General features: G+C 36.0%; 1 protein-coding gene and 1 long non-coding RNA gene across 5 annotated transcripts in view; one reads left to right on the top strand and one right to left on the bottom strand.

Annotated features, from left to right (window-relative positions):
- The window catches only part of LOC150108202 (telomerase reverse transcriptase-like), a 432,232-nt gene that overhangs the window by 135,340 nt on the left and 276,031 nt on the right, over positions 1-20,861 (bottom strand). The gene's annotated exons all lie outside the window — the stretch shown is intronic.
- Positions 1-20,861, top strand: part of LOC150108203 (uncharacterized) — a 261,776-nt gene that overhangs the window by 136,641 nt on the left and 104,274 nt on the right. The window lies entirely within an intron of this gene.

Raw genomic sequence — 20,861 nt, 5'->3', positions numbered from 1 at the left:
GAAAGATAACTCAATCCATCTTCCATGAAACAAGAATTGGAATCAGCTTTAAAACATTCTTATAATTATTTTTTAAAATAATCATACTTTAATTGCCAGCCTGGTTGTCTGAATGATTAGCATATCCACTCTCCAACCAATAGGCTGCAACTTCAAATCTCATTGTTTATGAATGTCTTTAGGTGGAAGATGAATTTCATCACTTAGTGTGTGACCACCACCTCACTTATTGGAGATTTTTATTTTTCTAACTTCACACTGAAACAATGCTACATACTATGGTTCCACATGTAGAACCAAAAGAAGCCTAGGCCCAACAATATCCAGTGCAATCCAACTCTAGACCTAGAGATTTGAGAAGCCATTTTCTGGTAAGTCCTCCAAGCTGTCAGTGTATCCTGCAAGGAAGGCAAAGAAAGTATCTTGAAATTAGCATGAGAGAATCCAAAGCTTAGTAAGTCCATATAATTCTGCTAACACCCCTACACCTTCCTGAAGCAGCTGTACCAATCTTGGTTTTCATGATGGAGTTTTCTCATGATGGAGGGTAGTAAGTGGTCACTGAGCACTCACAATAACAACTAACTCATATCCTCTCTTTACTACAAGGTCAGACTTCTTTAATCCAATGTTAGTTCTATAGTGGGATTTCTACTGCTGTTATCCACACTTTGTTCTTCAACCTATTCGCTATAACCCTCACTATTGCATTGTGTCTTCTGCCATGAATCCTATGTGTGTGGTAACAACATTGATAAATCACAGAGTATATAAACTAAAGTTTCTATACTCTGACGGCCTGCTATGCAGTTTTTGTCATCACTTCCTCCTTGAATTGTATGAGTTTGAGTCAGTAGAGCACTGAGTTCCATCCTTGATGCATTCATGCTACGAGGGAATGTGCTTAGATTCTTGTAATGCAGTTCCATCGAATGAATCATGTAACATTAAAGCCATTCTCCTGAGGCAGTCATTAATCTGTGTCATTTCATCAAACACTCATCCAGAGGTACATCAATAATCATCCTTAATATATGAAATCCTAGAAGCAACAAGACATACCTCTGAAGTGGTGACAGAAAATTTCTGAAATCTGGAGAGATGTAATCCAAGCACTAACAATCACAACGAGGGAGTTCAAAGACTTCCATGGTTTACAGTAGCATGGAAAAATGCTAGTGGCACATCGAGAGGAAGACGTAACCACGAACAGACTGCTACATTTATCTGGAATGGTACTGAAAGTGAGACTTTACCTAGAACTAACCTATAGCAGAGTCTAGAAAGAAGAAAACAGTTCAGAATGTAGAGTCTTTGTTCAGATTTAAGTGGAGATTTACAGAGAAAAAAAAAGAAAAGATCCTAGAGTGGATGGGAAAGAGGAATGGCCTGTCAGAAATAAGAGAATACCAAGGTATATCTGCATTCCTCCAGAACCGAGATAAAATGCAAAGACATGCCGTAATGGGAAAACTCAAAGTTCTTAACCTTCAATTTCTTGTCTCTACCTGAAGGGACAAGAGAAAGTATACCTGACTTTGTTATACTCATATTTAAGCCTCAAACTTGAACGAAGTTGACTGCTTGGTTGAAGAGTTTTGCAAGCTTCTCTAGAAAAAGCAATGAGTATAAAGTCAAATGCCATAGCATTAACATCTCTCTTGGTTGTGCCAAGAGAGAGTAGCCAATATGGCTTGGAAGAAAGTGAAGAAAATTATCAGTGACACAATTGAAGAACTTAGCAGAGAGAGGTTCTCCTATGCTTAAACTTCCTAAATGCTGGGATGGATGTTGATTTGGAGCCCAGGATGATAGTAAGGAAATTTGCAGAATACATTTCTGATATGTAGTAAGCAAGCTTCTGGACATTCTGCAATAGACAGAGCTTGAAGGGAGAAACTGTCAAAAGCCTTTTAGAGGTTCAAGGATGCCATAAAGCTCCACTTAAATCTCAACTATTTTCTGAACTATTTTCTTCTTCCTAGAGGCCAGAGTTGGCATTGGGATTCAGAGAGAAGAGAATGAAGGAATTCTCAGCACAGCCATCCTCAGGGATGAAGGCGTTCTACCTAAAATCATGTTGGATGTATGACTGTAGACATTTAGCTAGCATTTTATGAAAGAGATGTAAGAGAGCAGAAACAACTGTAATTGGGAGGTAGTCAGAGGTTAGAGATACACTGCTAGCAAAGAAGTCAATGGACAACCCTATGGGCAAGGTGCATCATGCAATGTAACGAGTCATGTGTTTGCAGCCGTTATAAATTGGAGGAATATGATGTTCCCAGTTCAGTGCAACTGTGTCCAAGTGAAATGACTGTGAGAAGGGAACTGATGGACTTTGAAAGAGGTGTTGTGATAGGATGCCATGTTGCAGGCCTATTTTCAGCAAATAGTTGACAAATTGGGCCATCCCAGGCCAACAATTAGTGATACCATACTGAGATGGAAGTGCAGGATTCAACTACAAGTACTATTGTAAAAATAATCATAATTTAAAATTCTGAATATTTTTATGAATTGTTTATGTTAGAATGTTTATTAGTTTTAGTTTCATAACACGCATTGTTGGCACTTGCGATGTGCCCATTATTGAAATTGTTTTGCCCAAAATGATATTAAAGCAGTTAAAAATTTATGTACTTACCGGATTTGATATTTGTATTACAGAAATTTTATTATAGTTTAAAATATTAAGTTGTGTTTTTTGAGACAGCCTTGTTATGCTAACGTAATCTACGTGTCAGCCATTGTATTTAGTTTCTCGCTTGCTATTTTCAAGGAGTGCTCATGCTTGCTGAGAAGTTTGATGTGTGATTAACAGCTGACAGAAGGGGTTCGGTATCGAAGCAATGGGAGAGTAAACAAGATAGCGTTCGGAGAAAAAATTAGAACACAGGCCGGCAGAATTCCTCCGAATTCCTTAGATTCTGAGGAATTTGAGTTTTTTTATATGACAGTCGGAAGAAAATTAATAGTATATTCCAAAAAAGGAATCGTATCACAAATTGGTAAATTGATAAATAAAAGAAAATATTGCTATAGTCGTTTTAAAAGGAATATTGGAGGAAACACTAATCAAAAGATTTATACAGTGATTGGATGAATTTTGTGAGAGAAGGGTTACCTATTAAGCAGATTACCTTATTCTGTATATAATCAAGATGGTGAATGCAGGAATGAGATATCATAAGCATGGGTCACTGTTACAGGATATAGCAGCATACTTTGTCTCATATCATAATTTCATTAATACATGTATACAGCCAAGAGTTGATTTAAGATCAGGGTTTGGTTTTTATTACACTGGATCAGACATTGCATCATCTTGCTAGCCTCCTGAAATTTACGTACAAGTGTTAAATTCGATGTATGACATTTTAGTGATTTGCTAATTAACTTGACGGTGTTCAATAGTGGTGTGAAAGGCTAATCCAGATTTATATGCCCATTCTTTTTATCCACATCTCTGACATGTTCTTTTTGATGGAATTCTTCAGACCATCCTGTCTGTCCAATGTAACAAACATTGCAATTACAATACAATTTATAAATTCCTGGTCTCTTCATACAGATTGATGGGGGTTGTTTAGGTGATCTTAGCATCATGGAGAGGCCTAAAGGCCACTTTCAAGTTATGTTCTTGTAAGATTTTTGTATTTTGTCTGTAACATTTTTGCCATAAGGTAAAGATACAATGCCATTTTAGACATCTGGTTGTTGTCTTGGAGCCTGTGATGGTTTATTCCATATGTTACTAATATTTTGCTATTTTGCTTCTTTTTTTTTTTTTGAAGAAAGTCTTTAATGTAAATTATTGCCTTGTTTCTTTTATCATTGCTGGATAAAGAACATCAGAGACATGGAGAAAAAAAAATGAGCATATAAATCTGAATTGGCCTTTCATCCAGTAATGAAAACCATAACATTAATTGACAAATCACTAAAATGTCATTATTATTATTATTACTCCAAGACCTCATGGAGTCAAAGACTCATCTGGGAGGTCCTTTTATTACATACACAGCTCATCATACCGTGCCTCGAACACATTCAACCTTACAGACACCACACTCTCAGGCAAAGCATTCCAATCATTTACAAATCTGCACGAAAAAACCTGCCTCTCAACTCCCCTACTCACACCCTTTTTATACAGTTTCCAGGGATGACCTCTGGTTCTCCCCCGATCTCGCACTATTTTCTGTAGAACTTCTCCAGCATTGATCCTATAATAACCCCTTACCAACTTATAGGTCTCTATCATATCTCCCCTCTTCCTCCTGTCCATCAGACTCTGGAAATTACATCTTCTCAATCTTTCCTCATACTTGATATTCCAGAGATCAGAAACTACCTTAGTCAATCGCCTTTGGACCCTTTCCAAATACATATATAGAATTTAATATATTAATATAATAGAATTTAACACTTATGTAGGTAAATTTAAGAATGCTAGCATGATGATATGATATCTGACACTGTAATAAAAACCAAGGCCAGATCTTAAATCAACTCTTGGCTGCATGCATAACAGATTTACATATTGATGAATTACACTATGAGACAAAGTATGCTATATCCTGTAACAGTGACCCATGCTTATGATATCTCATTCCTACATGTGCCATGTGTTGAATGAATTATAAAATGGCAGGTTGTAATTCAGAAATCTCCTTGTTAATACCTCTTTATATTTGTGTTTTTTGTATTGATCTGCAGAAGTACACAACAGTGATGTATGAAACTAGTCATTAATTTATTAAACTGTTTTACTTTTTTACGTTTTTTTTTTTGTCAGTATTAATTTAGAAATATGAATACTACAAGCAGGGTTGCTTAAGGGTCAAAGGCAAATAACTGGGAGGAGACCACCACATCGCCTTTACAGAATGCAGAGAACTGACTGTGGCTTCTGACCTAATGTCCAATTCTCACCTTCACATGGTGTGCCCTGTTAGTAGGTATCCACTGCATACTGAACGAATGAGAATGGGCTGGCAATTTGGGACTTAGCTGACTAAATTGTACTCTCTATTGGCTTAAACCATAAATAATATGATGGTGCAACATGATAAGCTTTTGCATTGGCTGGGGCATCACCTAGTTAAACAAGACCCCAGCTGTTTTCATCAGGGAACCAGGGAAAGCAGTGAAGAGTCAGCTGCTAGAACAGACTCAAGTTCAACATCTAGAAGAAGAAACTTAATGTCAGAAAAATTGAAGATAGCAATCATCAATTAGAACAGGCAGCTGACATAAAGAAAATAGAAAAGTGGTCTCTTTTGGATATCTAAACAGCAGAGTAGGAAATGAATCCCACAAGCATATAGGAATGTTTTTTTGGGTGATATTTGTTGTACTCTCTTTGTAGATATCTTTTATGAGTTGGATGTATGCTTTTTCTATGCCTTGTGCTATTAAAGCTTGGAATACTGCGTTATGCTCAACAGTGTCAAATGCCTTTTTAAAATCTATAAAAAGAAGACAAAGTGGGATCTGGTATTCTCTGCATCTTTCTGTTAGCTGAGTAATAGTTTGAATGTGATCTATTGTTGAAAAAGCCTTTTTTGAAACCAGCCTGTTCTTTGCAGCTATTTTCATTGATGGAGGTTTGTATTCAGTTTAGGATGATTCTGGCGAATATTTTATATGTGTGTGTGTGTGCTAATAGACAGATAGGTCTGTAGTTACTGATGTCTTCTTTATTACCTTTTTTTATGCAGAAGTATGGTCTTTGATGTTTTCCATTCGGTAGGTACTTTCCTTAATTGTATATATCGGGTAAACCTTTCTGCTAGAGCTTTAAAGAGTATTTGTCCATCCATTTTTAATTCATCAGATTTTATACCGTCAATTCCTGGTGAACGGTCATTTTTCATATGGTGGATAGCCATTTTTATTTCTTCAGGTAGGACAGATGGTATATTTCCAGATTTTCCAAATTTTCGTCTGGTACTGGAGCTGTGATTACTTATTTAGATGAGTAAAGGTGCTTATAAAACGATTTTACTATTTTTTCCATTTCACCTCTGTTTGTGTGTCTGTTTCCTTGATTATCTATGAAGGCTGACAGTAGTGGTTGCTTTAGATTTATTTCTTTTTCTACTTTTTTTAGGCTACTGCAGGGCCTAGCTGCTTCTGCCAATTTTGTTGTTCTATATATGTTATAGTCGTCTTTGATATTCTGCCTCAGTTGTTTACAAATAATTTTATATTCTAGACGATCTTTTCCTGTATCTTTCAGTATTCTTCTTTTCTTCAATAGTTCTATTGTTCTTGCTGATAGGCGTTTCCTGATCTTAGGAGGAAGTTCATACGAGGTTCTTTCTTTGCAGTTCATTAATTTATTGTTAAAGTTTGTTAAATCTTCGTCGATGCAATTTTTTAATTTCCAGTTGGTTTCTTCCACCTTTTTTCTAAATTCTTCTGGGTTTATCTGTTTTGAGTGTTTTTTATGGTTGGACTGTGCTTGCATGCATTCTTCATTTTTTCTATGTATTTTGAGAGTGGCTCTTATTGGACGGTGGTCTGAATGAATGTTGCAGTAAGTTTTCCCAATGACTTCGACATTTTTTATTATTCTTTTGCAATCTGTTAGGATGAAATCAATTTCATTTCTTGTCTCTCCAATGCAAACACTACTGAAGAAAATTTGAAGCAGCTGAAACAAGAACCGAACCTTGGAGTTCTCAGTGGAAAACTTTGAACAAGACATAGATTGAGTCAGCTATGGGGGTATGTGGTGAAGTTGTCTAAGGAGAGAAAAATAAGAATCCCATAGTGAACACAAGAAGTTAAAGAAGCAGTTCTGGGAAAGAAGAAAGCATACCAAAACTTCCTAACAAATAAGTCAACAAATGTCCTAAAAGAATACAGAGAAAAATGTAAGAAAGCTATATATGTACAAGTAACTAAATAAAAGTCATGCAAAGACTGGTAAGAATATAGAAATAAATATCAGAAAGGTGGTAAAATGTTCTGGAGGCTATTGAAATAGTTTGGAAATGGAGGAAGGAGTACTGTAAAAAGAATCAAAGATGATAAAGGTGACATGAAAACTGAAGATAAGGATATACTAGATATCTGGAGTAATTACTTTGAAAGACTGTTAAACAAAACAAGCATTGACAGAACCATATTAGAACATTTTCAAGAGGAATGCAAAGAGGAGTACATATCACTTGAGGTAGAAAAAAGCAATCAAAAACTTGAAATGTGGAAAGGCAGCTGGGGTAGATGATGTTCAACCAGAAATGCTTAAGTATGAAGGTATGAACGTTTTGTAGTGGCTACACTGCATAATTCAGAGGGCCTGGTCAGATGATCGAATTTCAGATGATTGGAGTAGAACTCTAATAGTTCCCATCTATAAAACAGGGAATAAAGCTGAGTGTAAGAATTATAGAGGAATTTCTCTACTAAGTGTTCCAGGTAAGATTTATGCAAGCATACTTGAAAAGATGATAAGAAAGATTGTGGAAGAGAAACTGGGAAAAGAACAAGCTGGGTTCAGGCCAAATAGAGGTTCGCAGGATAGTTGAGAAATAATGGGAATATGACAAGGATCTGTACTTAAATTTTGTAGATCTGAAAAAAAGCATATGACTAGGTGCTCAGAGAAAAGCTTTTCAAAACACTACAATTATATGGGGTAAATGGAATATTATACAGAGCAGTACAGAGTCTATATTTAAGTTGTAAGTCAGCAGTTAGAATTCAAGGAAATACAAAAAGATGGTTTGATATAAAATCAGAGTAAGACAAGTATGCATATTATCTCCACTGTTATTCATCATCTATATGGATCGCATTATGAAGGAAAGTGGTATCATTCCTGATATTAGAATTGGAGATGTCAAACTTAGCTCTTTGCTTTATGCAGATGATGTCAGACTCCTAAACACATCTAGTACAAGTCTCCAGGTTTCTCTAACTAAATCAAATGACAACTGTAACAAATTTGACATGAAAATCAGACATAAAAAGACCAAATCTATGAAAATAGGCAGAAACATTGAATATATCAACTGCATTCTGAATGGAGAGTCTATAGAACAAGTAAAATATTTCAACTATTTAGGCACAGTTTTTTGTGAATTTGGAGTTAAATCTGGAAATACACAACAGAATAAGCTATCTGGTATGGTGGATAGCCAGCCAAAACACCAAGTACAGTATATAAAACAGTGTTCAAACCAATTATATATTTGGTTTAATCCTTTATCCAAGTGTAAGCAAACAAACTTTGTGCCTGAAGTATCTTCAGGACTGAGGCAACTTGTGGTAAAGGTGGACTAAGTTCTCATCACTTGTCTTAGTATCTTCCATAATGCAAAGCACATCTCCTTGCAGACATGTATAATGCTATGCATCTGGGTCCCACTGATGAGACCTCAATAAAGGTCGAAACAGGTCTAGTTAGTGGTCCTTCTCTTAATGCATAGCATTATACATGTCCGGAAGGAGATGTGCTTTGCATTATGGGCTATACTAAGACAAGTGATGAGAGTTCAGTCCACCTTTACCACAAGTTGCCTCAGTCCTGAAGATACTTCTTCAGGTGCAAACTTTGTTTGCTTACACTAGGATAAAGAATTAAACCAAATATATAATTGCTAGCATAGCCAAGTGAAAAAACTTCCATCAACTATCTCTAATCCAGAGAATTTTAATCATAAGGTGTTGACACCTTTTGGCAACTGGTATATGGTGACATGACTTCTGCATTACTTCCACCTTCGTATCACCACCTCTGGGTTTGGCTCCCACTGATGAGACCTCAATTAAGGTTGAAACTGGTCTGGATAGTGGCCCTTCCCTTAATGCATAGCATTATGCGGTGTTGTACAGTGACTCGTTATTAAGAGGTGTGATAGATGGGAGTTTAACTAAATCATACTTATCGTGCGAAATTTAAGGATGTAAGTGAGAGTATTAGAGCGCAAAAACAGAGGGTGAAAGAATTGATAGTTGTGGCGGGTATGAATGAATTGAAAGGAGATAAATTTTTTATGAGAGAGGACTTGAAAGAATTATTAAAGGTAGCGAAAGAAAAGAGTGACAGAGTTAGGATGGTGAGTCTGTTGCTACAGTACAACAGGGAGGAGTTTAGAAGGAGCACCATAATCACAAAGGACTTTATGAGCAGGTTATGCAGATGGTGTGGTGTGGAATTCGTGGACGTGTGGAATGAGTTTAATGGGCAAAAGGATTTATACAAGATGGATGGCCTGCATTTGAATGGATTTGGTGTGCGGAGACTGGAAAAAGTGTTGCTGAATGAAGTGAAAATGGATGTGCAGAACTAGGGAAACTAGAACTACCAAAGAGGTGGGGGGGGGGTGGATATGCAGACATCAGTGAGAGAGTTGAGTGTAAGAATGTATATAATGTACCTGAGCCAGTACTATGGACAGGTAATTGGAATGGAATAGCTAGAATAATGCATCAAGATAGGGGGTGGGACAAAAGGGACCTCTGCATTTCATGTATACTAATGCCAGGAGTATTAGGAACAAGAAGGAAGAATTTTTGGCCTTGGTTGGCTCTTCCTGGCCACAGATTATTGGCATTAGTGAAACATGGCTGACGGAAGATAACATAGTTAGTGGGATAGAATGTGTAGGTTATAGTGTGTTTAGGAGGGACAGAGAGAATAAAATGGGGGGAGGAGTGTTATTGATGATAGCTGATGAACTGCAGCCAAGGAGAATTAAAGTTGTATTGCAGGGTAGTGAACAGAGTTCATTTGAGGCTATTTAGTGTGAGATTGAGAGTGGCAGAACAAAATATACAGTTGGGTGCTGCTATAGACCAGGTGATGGTGGAAATAGTATGCATAAACAAATTGATGAAATGAGTGGAAGGAGGGTAATTATTATGGGGGATTTCAACTATGGTAACATTGATTGGAAGGAGGAGAGGACACATGTGAGGAAGGAAATGGATTTTATTCAATTATTAAGGGATAACTATCTGAGACAGCATGCAATTGAAAATACTAGGAGTTTGAGAGTGCTTGACCTGGTAATAGCATCTGAGAATTTGACTGTAATGAATATGACCATGTTGCCACCTATTGGTGAGAGTGATCATAAGGTCCTGGGAGGTTGCTTAAGGTGTGGAATTCTTGATTAAGACAGGGTATCATAACTGGTAATTAGTTCACGGAATTAACAACACATATAAAGTATATTAATTAAAGGTAACTTTAATAAATAACAAAACTACCCCAAATTTGGAAGACTTACATTTTGAGAACTTCAGCCCAACTGCTAAGACAACCAAATTAGCCTGCCAGAGGGCACCATTAGGACTTTAGGAACAATATTAGTTTCTTGCTTTCTTCCTCATTTGCTTTTGTTAGTGCCTGCGTGCACATACCATATCTTTATGTTCCTGAAGATGGCAACGTGACGTTGCCGAAATATAGAAGTTATTTATTAAAGTTACCTTTAATTAATATACTTTATATGCGTTGTTAATTCCGTAAACTAATTACCAGTTATGTATGACCAACGTATAAGCCTTGCTACTAGAATTAAGACAGGGTATGTGTGGAATTACCATGCTGGCAAGTATGACAAGCTTAGGAGATTGCTTGGTTCAGTGCCATGGCATGTAAAACTGCAAGGGCTGGATATCGATAGAGCATGGGAAGTGGTCAAGGAGCATTTACAGGAGGTTATGGCTGATTGTATACCTAGGGTCCAAATAGTCAAACAAGTAGGGGTTAAATGGATGAATAACACCATTAAGCTTGAGCTGCAAAAAAAGAAACAACTGTGAAGGCAATTTAAAGAGAAAGGTGACCTGCAGTCACACAAATGGTATAAAGCGCAGGCCAGAAGGGTAACAAGTGTGGTAAGAAAAGCAAAAGCGGATTATGAAAGGAAACTAGCTATGCAAGCTAAAGAGAATCCCAAACAGTTCTTTCAATATGCTGCAAGCAAAAAAAAAAAAACTGTACACGGCAGAATGATTTTAAGGAATACCGATGATAAGGAGGTCACTGAATCAGTCAATATAGTGGAATTACTGAGTGAGCACTTAGCAGGAGTATATCATCCAGGTGGTGACATTGAAAGAATGAAGGAACCATTAGTTTATATGGAAATTGTGATGAATGAAGTGGAGGTGAATAGTCTATTACAGAACCTTAATCTGAATACATCTGTGGGATTGGATGGTATACCGGCATGGGTCTTACGTGAAGCAGCTAAAGAATTATCAGTACCCTTGACCATGTTGTTTAATCTGAGTCTCGGGTCTGGCTTAGTCCTGAAGATGTGGAAAGAGGGGAAAATAGTTCCACTGCATAAAGAAGGATCCAAGACTACTGTTGCAAATTACTAACCGATCAGCATATCAGGAGTCGTTGTCAAGGTCTTGGAGAAAGTAGTCAAGGGAAAAATACAGGAATGGATTGATGAAAATGAGATACTGTACGGAGGACAGCATGGCTTCGTGAAGGGTAGATCATGCCTCAGTAACTTGCTCAAGTTTTATAACACAGTGATGGCTGAACTGGATAAGGGTAATGGGTTTACAGTGATACTGCTAGACCTGGCTAAGGCCTTTGACAGGATACCACATGGAATTCTAATCCGTAAATTGCAACATATGGGAATGGATATAGGGTTGGTGAGATGGATAGGTGGGTGGTTGATGGAGAGATATCAGAGAGTAGTTTATTCAGAAGTAGAGTCCAAAGGACGGCCTGTGACTAGTGGTGTGTCGCAGGGTTCTGAAGATGTCAAAATCTTGCAGGATGATTTGGATAGATTGGAGTTCTGGGCTAAGGAGAATGGATGTGAATTTAATGTGACAAAAAGTAAGGTTATGCATTTTGGGGTGAAAAGATTAGCAGCAGTATACCACAATGGTAGAACTGTACTCCAGGAGATTGATGAGGCCAGAGACTTGGGAGTGTTGGTGGATAGGAAGATGAAGTTCAGGGGGCACATTGCAAAAGTGGCTAAATCAGCTCATCAAATCACTTGGTTGTTGAAAAATACTTTGACGAGCAGAGACAAGCAAGTTATTGTTACTCTGTACCGAGCCTTGATAAGACCTCATCTCGACTACTGTGCCCAGATTTGGTCACCTAGGTTTCTTCTTGATGGGGAGGAAGTGGAGAGGATCCAGAGGCAAGTGACCAAGATGACAGCAGGTCTATGGAATGAACCTTATGAGAACAGGTTGAAGATCTGTGGGTTGCAGAATTTGATAGGCGGAAGAGGGGAGATATGATTGAGACATTCAAATTGCTGAAGGTTTTCTACAGGATTAATTCAAAGGATATTTTTGAGATCAGGACTGGTGGTGGGAGAACTAGGGGACATCTATGGAAGCTGGGCAAGAGTGTGGTTAGCAAGGGTGTTAGAGCTAGGTTCTTTACTTTTAGAGTGGTAAATGATTGAAATAAGCTACTAGAGTCTGTTGTGGGTGCTATTACAGTGAATGAGTTCAAGGCAAGGTATGATAGATACTATGAGAATGCCAAATAGTTGTGTGGACTTGATGTTTAGGGCCTCCCTCGATCAGTCTAAGGACTCCCTGGAGTCGCCCGTAATAATAATAGAAATAATTATACAAGTTCCCCAAGGAGATGTGCTTTACATTATGGGAGACACGAAGACAAGTGATGAGAGCTTAGTCCACCTTTACCACGAGTTGCCTCAGTCCTGAAGATACTTCAGGCACAAAGTTTGTTTGCTTACACTTAGATAAAGGATTAAAACAAATATATAATTGGTAGCATAGCCAAGTGAAAAATCTTCCATCAGTGTTCAAACCAGTTTTAAGTTATGAATCTGAGAGTATGGTTAGAAATAAAGCATTCAATCAGATTAGTGACCACAGGTATGAGGGTTCTGAGAAAAATTAGAGAATGATAAAATTGAATTTCATTTTGAAAAGAAGAACACATAAGAAAGTTTTAAAGCGAATAAAAGTTGAGCAGCTCTCAGATGTGAACTGTAGACTAAAATACACAAAGATTATTGAAGAAAAAATGAAAGAATTTTGAGAACAGGAATCAAATCTTGGAGATTCAGTGGCAAGCCTTGAAGAAAGCCCTGATTGATTCAGCTAGAGAGGCATGTGGTGAAGTTGTCTGCAAGGATAGAAAAATTAGAACTCCATGGTGGACACAGGAAGTTAAGGAGGCAGTGAAGGAAAAGAAGAAAGCATATCAAAAGTTCGTGGCAAATAAGTCAGCTTGTGCTCTTCGAGAATACAGAGACAAATGCATGAATGCTAAACACTGTGTAAAACTAGCTAAACAAAAGTCATGAAAGGACTTTGGCAAGAATACAGAAAATAAATATCAACAAGGTGGCAAAATATTCTGGAGGTTGTTGAAGAAACTCGGAAATGGAGAAAAGAGTGTTGTAAAAGGAATTAGAGATGATGAAGGTGACATGAAAACTGGAGAAAAAGATATCCTTAAAGTATGGAGTAATTACTTCAAAAAATTGCTAAATTAAACAAGCAGTGATAGCAAAGTGGTAAAAAACACTCAACAGACATACAGTCAGGAATACATATCCATACTTGAAGTAGAAAAAGCCATCAAAGGCTTGAAATGTGGAAAGGCAGCAGGAGTAGATGATATTCGACCAGAAATGCTGAAGTATGGAGGTATAAAAGTCCTACAGTGGCTGCACTGCATAGTTCAGGCCTGGACAGAGGGATGAATTCCTGATGACTGGAGTAGGGCTCTCATAGCACCCATATATAAAAAAGTAAATAAAACTGAATTTGAGAATTACAGAGGTATATCCCTACTGAGTGTTCCTGGTAAGATTTATATAAGTATACTCGAGAAACGGTTGAGAAGAATTGTGGAAGAAAAGCTTGGTGAAGAACAAGCTGGGTTCAGGCCAAATAGAGGCTGTCAGGATCAGATCTTCACTTTATGACAAATAGTTGAGAAATCATGGAAATATAACAAAGATCTGTATTTAAGTTTTGTAGATTTGGCAAAGGCATATGACATGGTGCTAAGAGAGAAGCTATTCAATATGCTACAGTTATATGGTGTCAATGGGGCATTATATCAAGCAATACTTTATTTGAGTTGTATGTCAGCAGTTAGAATTGAAGGAAGTACAGGAAGATGGTTTAATGTTAAATCTGGTGTCAGACAAGGATGTACATTATCCCCTCTGTTATTCATTATCTATATGGATCACATTATGAAGGAAAGTGGTATTAAACATATGAAAATTGGAGATGTTGATGTCAGCTCTTTGCTTTATGGGGATGATGTTATACTTCTAAATAAATCCACTACAAGTTTCTGCAAGATTCCCTGACTAAATTGAATAACAGTTGTAATAGATATGGAATGAAGGTCGGCAATAAGAAGACAAAGACAATGAAAATAGGCAGAATAATTGAAAACGTCAACTGTATTGTGAATGGAGAACCTATAGAACAAGTAAAACATTTCAGCTACTTAGGCATGATTTTTAGTGAAGATGGTAAATTAAATATGGAAATAGATAACAGAATCAACAAAGCTGGTATGGTAGGAAGTTAATTGAATAAATTCATATGGAATAAGAGAGAAATTAGTCGGAACACTAAATTAGCTGTATACAAGACAGTGTTCAAACCAGTTCTAACTTATGGATCTGAGAGCTGGGTCAGAAGTAAAAGACTTGACTAGAGACTGCAGATATGAGAGTCCTGAGAAAGATTAGAGACATGAATAGATGGCAATGGCAATATCATATTAAAAATGAGGATATTAGAAATAACTTGACATTGTCAGCATCCATGAATGCATTAGCAGAGCTAATCTCAGGTGGTATGGCATTTAAACAGAATGGGCAAGGAAAGATTAGCAAAACAGGTGTTCTCTGCCAGGTTGGCAGGAAAACGACCCAGAGGAAGACCAAGATATAGGTGGATCGATATGGTAAAAAGTGCCTTAGACAATAGAAATGTAAGATCTGATAATGTTGGAGTCTCAACAAGTAACAGACTGATTTGGAGGAAAATTGTAGATAGGAAGTTAGTAATGATGTAAATTTTTCATGTATTACTATCATATCCTGTACACCCCTTGAGGGTACATGGCAGGAATTTGATGATGATGATGGAGGAAAATTAGGGGAGTGACAGATAACATCAATGCCAGAATCATATTAAAAATGAAGATATTACAAAGTTTGCATTCAAGAATGTGGTAGCAGAGCTAATGTAAGGTGGTATGGCCACATAAACAGAATGGGAGAGAAAAGGTAAGAAAAAAAGTAGTTTGATGCCAAGATGGCAAGAAATAGACCCAGAGGAAGACCAAGGTCTAGGTGGATTGATTCAGTTAGAATCAATATCATGCCTTATATGCACGAAATGTTAGATATGACAATATTGGAGTGCTGACAAGTAATAAACTAATATTTTATGAAAATTGTGGATAGGAGATTAATAATAATGTAAACTTAATTATGTGTACTGTCATAGTAGCCTGAACAACCCTTGATGGTACATATCTGGAAATTGATGATGATGATGAATACTACAAGCAACATGATGATGATGATGAATACTACAAGAAATATGACATGATTGTCTATCAGTTTTCCCTTCAACAATTGTTCTTAACATTTTCAGGTATTCCTGTATAAATCTTTCCTGCAGCACTCAGCAAGTACACTCCTCTCTACTTCTTGCATTCAGTTCTTTATTTCTCTCTCTCTCTCTCTTTTTTTTTTTTTTTTTAATAAATGGTGTGATGAGAGCTATATTTCAATCATCTAAGATTTGTCCTTGTGATCCTTCTGAATTATGTTAAGCAAAACAGGTGTATATTTGGTGTAGCAGCTGTAAACTTTTATTCCACCATAATGAACTCAGAAAGCAGGAATTATTAAAAAAGTTCTTGAAAAATAAGTCAGCATGTGCTTTGAGAGAATACAGAGAAAAATATAAGGTATGTGTAAAAGTAGCTAAATAAAAGTCATAGGAATATTATGGCAAGAGTATAGAAGATAAGGATCTTGGCAAAATGTCTAGAGGCTATTGAGAAAAAACTTAGTGGTATAAAAGGAGTAAAAAATGATCTCTACAACAACTCTACGTCTCCATCATCTACATCAATGCCATCTACCACCACTAGTATTTTCACAGACAATCACAAACATCCATGCCCACAGTGGGATTCAAACCTGCAGCCAAAAGGCTGCAGGTTTGAATCCAGCCATGGTAGATAACTGATCAGAACTGCTTAAAATGGAAGGTACTATTTGACATACCTACTTGAGGTAGATAATTCATCAGAACTGCTTAAAATGGAAGTATGAAAGATTTACAGCAGATAAACATATAATTCAGAAGGCATTTTCAGAAGGTCAAATTCCAGATTATTCGATGATATCTAGTGTCCATTAAGAAAAAAAAAGAAAAAAAAAAGAAAATGGAATGTGGTAATTACACTGTAATTCTTACATTTACTGAGTTTTCCATGTAAGATTTGTGCAAGCATACATGAGAAGAGCTTAAGAAAAAAAAACATGTAAGAACAAGCAGAATTCAGGTCAAACAGGGATTTGTCAGCAATATATTTTTATATTAAGACACAGAAATCACAGGAATATGACAAGGGGGTATGTTTTATAGTGTCGTGACGTTCTATTTTCATGTTGTGTTCTAATCTGCCATCTTGTTTCAAGTCACTCTTATTAATAAAACAACTAATTGCAAATTGATCACCGATCCAAAAGTAGGGAAATTTATAATTATACTGCGCCACCCTATTTTTAGATTAGTCTATACAAAATAGTAGGATCAATTCTTAATTAAGTTAACAGTCTCCTCATTTATTTAGGCCGAATTATTTACTATTCCACTTGAGGTTCCTGCAAGATTCGAATATTTATGAACGGTGCAATAAAAGGGAATTCAGGCAAACACAATATTTAGATTAACAAAATAAAACATTTAATATATGATATATATAACAAATACAAGAATTCTGCTTTAAAATGAAACAATACAATCAACTTAATACATCTTGCTAAGCCACTCATGCCAATTCAATGTTCTAAACTTTCACATACAATTCACAGCTTCAAAATCACAAGCTTTCTTAACTCAAGTTAATAAAACAAAACTTCTTATTTAATCAGTCTCCACATATCTATCAGCTGTACTTAATGTTTAAATTCACAGGAAGCACTAATCAAGGTAGACAATATTCCAAACAATCTTATTTCGGACTTTGAACATCGAAGATATGTTAATGTTAGAATAAACAAACAAGATGACTACTCTTACCAGATACAATCTTCAATACATCTATTAATTGTGAGCAGACTTATGAATTAACTTATTTACGTTAGCGGAACACATTAATAAAAATTCTTCAACTATTTTAACTGAACTACTGTTAATTGCGCTTCACTACTCAAAAAAAAAAACACATCAATAAGGCACTGATATCTTTCCTTGTTTACTTCTCTGAAACTAGTTAATTTCAATATAATTCTTCTCAGGGCAACATAGAATTAAGACGCAATCCTAGACTAACTGGAACTAATCAGAATTTTTCATTGAATGTCCAGTTCTTTATTTATCCGGATACGGCATTAATTTTCCTTTATAACACAGCTGACTTCACTTGCAGCTAAGTATATGATTCACTATGTTTTGGCTCACTTCTAAACACTATTCTCATGAATTTCTGCCCTAGAGAACTTATAATTTTCTTCCACTTCTTTTGCTTGTATCCTACCTTCCTTCCCGCTCTGCAAAAACTTCCTCTCTCCTCTAATTCAAAATCCTTTTTTTTTTATATATATAATATCTTTCCTCTCCTTTCAGTCTGAAGGTCACGCTCTATTCGACTCGTGCTTGTTTATTTCATGCGTCTCCATGACAACAAATAAACGCAAACATTTCGCTAATGTAATACAATGCTCTACTACTACATGAGCGACTACATAAAGTTAAATTTTCACAAATAAGAATAAACAGAATATTTGAGCTACTTAATCAGCCTTTTCATTACGTATAGAATTAATTATAATAATACTTTTCGTTACATCATATACAGGGTGTTCGGGATAAATTTGACAGTTTCGTAAGGAAAAAGAAAATCTTCTTTGTATCTATTAAATTTAATGAATTGACAAAAAAACATTACAGGCAGAGTTAATTACAATACTATCAACAAGATTTACTCAAAATAACCACCATTAGCATCGATCACAGCTTCAATTCTGCTTCGGAACCTCGAACAAGCTGATGCTACAGTCTCCCTGGGAAGGGCCGCAAAAACTGTTTTAATTTTATCCATTAACTGGGCTTTTGTATTACTGGAAGTGCGATTGGTGTCTTTTTCAACTGCGCCCCATACAAAATAATCCATGGGGTTAAGGTCTGGGGAGTTTGGAGGCCAAACATTTGGACTGGTGAAGTCGTAGAAATTTTCAGACAACCATTTTTGACTTTTCCCAGAGGTGTGGCAAGGGGCCGAATCCTGCTGCCATACATACGGCCTACCATTGGCTACCCTTGTTATCCAGGGCTTGACTACAGTTAGCAACTCCACGAACAAAGCCCGAATTCCAATGCCAGGGTTCTTCAACACCTGTTCCTGCAGATTTGCGAGGAATTCTGCTGTACGAACGCAATCAGATCGTCTGCTAGGGATCTTTCTTCTTGCTATATCCTCGTAGTCACCATTGCAAGTCTCTAGTTCATGCCTGATTGTTTTTACTGTATTCAGGGAGCATTAGGCAGCAGTCGTAATATCCTTATTTTGATGGCGGGCACGAATCATCATGATACAAGTTATTCTCTTCCATGATTCAGGTGGGTTCCAGCTATCCATCCTTTCTGACATCTTGTATATGAATGAAGAAGGGTCCAAACTTTTAAATGAAGAGAAGTGTGTGTTAATACATGTAACTTACGGAAAAATATAATTAATTATAAATATGTCAAATTTATCCCGAACACCCTGTATATATTTTAGTTATTATAAATTCTGCACATATTATTGCTTAACAAATTTAGTAGGTTAAGTTTAGAATAAATATTTAAATAGTAATCCTTAATTAAGGAACAATACATAATTTTTATACAAATCATGATTAATATATAATAAGCAATGTTAAATGTGAATGAAAAAAATAAATTACACAACATAGTTTCATTCACAATTTAACAATAGCTCTTGAAAAGTCATATGATAAAGTGCAAAGAGAAAAACTATTCAAAACACTAGAATTACATCAAGTTAATGGGACATTATACAGAGCAATATATATAGCCTATAATTATCCTGAATGTCAGCAGTTAGAATTGAATAATGCACAAGGAGATAGTTTGACATCAAATCAAGTGTACATTATCTCCACAGTTATTCATAATCAATATGATCATATTATATCACATTGTGAAGAAATGACATTAAAACTGATATCAAAATTGGAGATTAAACTCAGACTTTTAGTGAATAAATTCACCACACGTCTTCATGACAGTTAACTTTTGCAACAAATATGGTATGAAAATCAACAATAAGAGATAAATTAGCATATAATTAATTTGCAAATAATAGCAAAAAATAGGAGGAAAACACTGACTATTCTCCATGAAGAACCCATAAACAATAAAATATTTCAACTATTTAGGCATTTTTTCTGATATTCTAAAAATGGCAAATTAAATATGGAATAGGAGAGAAATCACTCAAAATAATAAATAAGCATATGTAAGATGGTGTTCAAACCAATTTTAACTTATGGATCTGATAGGTTACAAAGATTACAAAGAAAACATTTGTTCACAGAATAGACAAGAGATATATAAGAAAAATAAGGGGAGCGAATAGATGGCATCAATGGCAGAATCCTTTAAAAATAAAATGATATCACTGCATTTAAGAATGTGAGAACAGAGCTAATTTTATGCAGGTTAAATCACTGTTTATGTTTTATAGTTACCATGTTTATGCAGGTGAAAGGAATGAAATTAAGTTTTTTTTTTGGAAGAAGAAACTCTTACTTTATATGAGACGAGCTCAATTTTTTTTCCTGACATCCTCTTTCCAGAGAGGAGAGAGAGAGAGAGAGAGAGAGAAAGCACAGAGTATTTGCTCCATACCTATATGTTGATGTTATTATTACTATTACACTGGCATCTCTTCATGGAGTCCAACGATTCATCATGGGAGGCCCACAATAATCATAATTAACACAATGTCTGTTATAACTTTCAAAAAATGTTTTCTGACAAAACACCCAAGACCACCTCTAGCAACCTATTTCACTAAATTAGCATTCTGCAAGCAAAAAATCTAGTCCTCACATGCTTGCCAACAATACTCTTACACAACTTCCAGCATTAAGGACTCTCTCTCTTGTCACATAGTGAAAAATTTCTATACCATCTACTCTATAAAATCCCTTTAGTAACTTATATTTTTCTATCATGTCTTTTCTTTTCTACCTATTAGCTAAATTTTGTAGGCCACAAACTTTCAGTCTATCTATATAGGGATCATTCCACAAATCAGTCACCATTTTGGAAACCTGCTTCTGAATCCTCTCTACAACTTCAACATTCCCAAGAAACCCAGTGCCAAGATTTGCACATAATAGGTATCAAAACTTTATAAAAAGGTATAATACTGGACTTTTATTTTTGACTTGTCTGCATATCTTAGTACATCCAAGTAGTTCTCAACATCATAGAAACCTAATCAATACTATATGATAGGGAGGTTAATTCTAGAATTAACCAGTTACGGAATTATTAGAAACCTTTAAGCAGATGCACATAAACGTCACTCACACAGCATATATGCAAAATAGTTGGTTACGTATCTAGACAACTAT

The sequence above is a fragment of the Typopeltis vanoorti genome, chromosome 3 (assembly GCF_054136105.1).
Source record: "Typopeltis vanoorti isolate ZY-2024b chromosome 3, IOZ_Tvanoo_1.0, whole genome shotgun sequence".
NCBI classification, from domain to species: domain Eukaryota; kingdom Metazoa; phylum Arthropoda; class Arachnida; order Uropygi; family Thelyphonidae; genus Typopeltis; species Typopeltis vanoorti.
The sequence above is the reverse complement of the archived record's forward strand: the minus strand, read 5'-3'. Positions and strand labels throughout refer to the sequence as shown.